We start from the raw sequence: 2,529 nt of genomic DNA, 5'->3' as shown, positions 1-2,529 counted from the left end.
CCGCAGCCTGCTCCCCGCCCGCGGCTGGTGCCCAGGCCCCCAGCGGCAAGAAACTGGGGCTTAAATTATCCTCTGCGAAAATCCCAGACGCTGGTTGAATTTCTCCCTCCCCGGTCGTGTTGCCAGAGTATGCAGCTGCTTCTTCTGCAGCCGGCATAGTAATAACGTTGAGGACCAAAAACCAGCAGGAAGCCTTGGCTTCAAATTCGGTCCTGAAGCCCGGGGTTGTGCTTTCCCCCTTTCCCGGGGTGCCCGCCCCCGGCGGCTGGCTGCACTCTTTATTGTTGTTGCCTTATTGTGGACTTTGTTCTGGATTGACTTGGATTGGAGTTTCTTTAAAAAGGGGCGTCTAGGCAACGATTATGTCAGGGACAAAGCAATGACAGACTTAGAAATGTCCTAGGAAAGGAGAGACACCCGTTGGGTTCGGAAACCCAGGCTCTTCCCCGAAGCTGTTAGAGTGGATAAAATGATTCTGGCAGTGGTAGGTCATTGCTAGACAGAATAGGCTGCCGAAGAGGAAGGGCTCTAGCCACGCTGTGACACACCACCCCGATTCAGTCGGGGACCCGGGGGTGTGGGGATGGGGGCGGGAGCGCCCATAGCAGTGAACGCGACGCTGCCACTCAGGTTCAGAACCCTCGGTCCGCCCTGCAATCCGATCTGAGTCTTCGCTCTTCAGAAGGGTCGGGTCACAAGAGGGAGATGGACTTTTTGATCCCAGTCTCCCTTGGGTGCTTAGAAACACATATCCGGCGCAAGTTTGCACAGGTGAAGAGAGATTCTTGCGGGGGATGGGGAGAGATTTTCCCCCAAAGTGCGTTCAACAAGGAAAAGGTGGCTGGGACGCAGAGGTGCTGGATTAGGAGGGGTGTGGACAACAAATTAAGAAGGAGGGAAATATTAAAGACGAGTTCTGATTCGGATGGTGGAGATGCGGAAGATAATCTCCGGGTAAAGACTCCTCACCTCCACTACGCTCCGCAAAATGCTACCGAAGAACTATTCTAGGGTTTGTTCCAAACCAAAATCAGAAGCAGCCGCCCTCTCCCTGTGATTGGCCGCCTCCTGCTGGTTGAGGACAATCTCGTCTCAAGTATTGGCAGATGTGACCGGCCTCAAGAACAGTCAGCAAACCAATCAGGACTGGGGCTTACGGACTTCGGGAAATGTAGTTCCAGGGGAAGCTTCCACATCCCAAGGCTCACGCCTTCCGCTTGGAACCTGTAATTTTTTTTGTTTTGTATTTAATATTTATTGAAGTAGGCAGTTAATTCACCCGGGGGGAAAAGAACAATAAATCAAATGTGAAGACTTTCAAAAACTTTCCAAGTGGCTCTGAACTTTTGGTGTATCAATTTAGTTCCTTGTTCCTTAAACATATATTGTCCAGTTTGACTCATTGTGCTAGGTTCTAAAGTACAACAAACAAATAAAAAATGCAATACTAACTCTTAACAACAGGCTCACCACATTCTCAAGGGGACATAAATAAGTAATTTTAAAACAACGTGATTAGTGAAGCAGTGGAGTTACAGACAGGAAGACTGAAGAGGGCCATTTAGCTGGCCAGAGAAGGTTTCCAAAGGGAACACACAGCCTATGGTAGAAAAGCAGGAGTTGATCAGGAAAACAGGAGAGAGAATTGCTATTGGAAGGCAACAGGGGAAGGAAGCATCAAAATGACCTGGTGAACTTTTTTTTAAAAAAAGTACAAATACTGGGGCTGGGGATGTGGCTCAAGCGGTAGCGCGCTCACCTGGCATGTGTGGGGCGCTGGGTTTGATCCTCAGCACTACATAAAAAAATAAAAAATAAAGATGTTGTGTCCACCGAAAACTAAAAAAAAATAAATATTAAAAAATTCTCTCTCTCTCTCTCTCTCTTAAAAAAAAAAAAAAGTACAAATACTCCATGGGAAAACTGCAAAACAGGGAGATCATATCTCCTCAGAATTTTATGATCTGCCTTTCCACCTATGTTTAAAATACATCTGTTGAGGAACTTGTCATCATTGGATTATAAAACTCTTTGAAGAAATGATATCTTCTTGCCAAGAGGCATTGTGGTGTAATGGAAAAATCCTAGGCTTTGTTCCCTTAGACCCTGCTGGACTGATGTACCTGGGCAACTGTGTTTTAACCAGGTGATGCTATATTCTGGTTCCAAATTATAGCATGAGAGGCAGGCATCTGAAATAAACAAAGCCCAGAGATCATCTTCTTCTGGGTATTTGGAATTGAATTATAAGGTTGCTAATTGAACTCAACTAGGAGGAAGTCATGTAGAGTCAGGGGTAGGTGGCGTGTTTTGCTTCATGTACACAAGCTAAGAGTAACCAATCTTAGATGGAACATGGAAGGATGGAGCATATGCACGGAGAACAAATAGCAGTGACCACCAGGGAATGACTCCAGGGAAATGGAAAATAGCATCTCCATTCCTGACTCAACAGTTCCATATGTGATCTGGATATATTTTCTTTCTTTCTTTCTTTCTTTTTCTTTTTTTTTTTTTTTTTTTTAAATT

Source organism: Marmota marmota, unplaced genomic scaffold (genome assembly GCF_001458135.2).
Source record: "Marmota marmota marmota unplaced genomic scaffold, marMar, whole genome shotgun sequence".
In the NCBI taxonomy this organism is placed as follows: domain Eukaryota; kingdom Metazoa; phylum Chordata; class Mammalia; order Rodentia; family Sciuridae; genus Marmota; species Marmota marmota.
Note: the sequence above shows the minus strand (reverse complement) of the source record.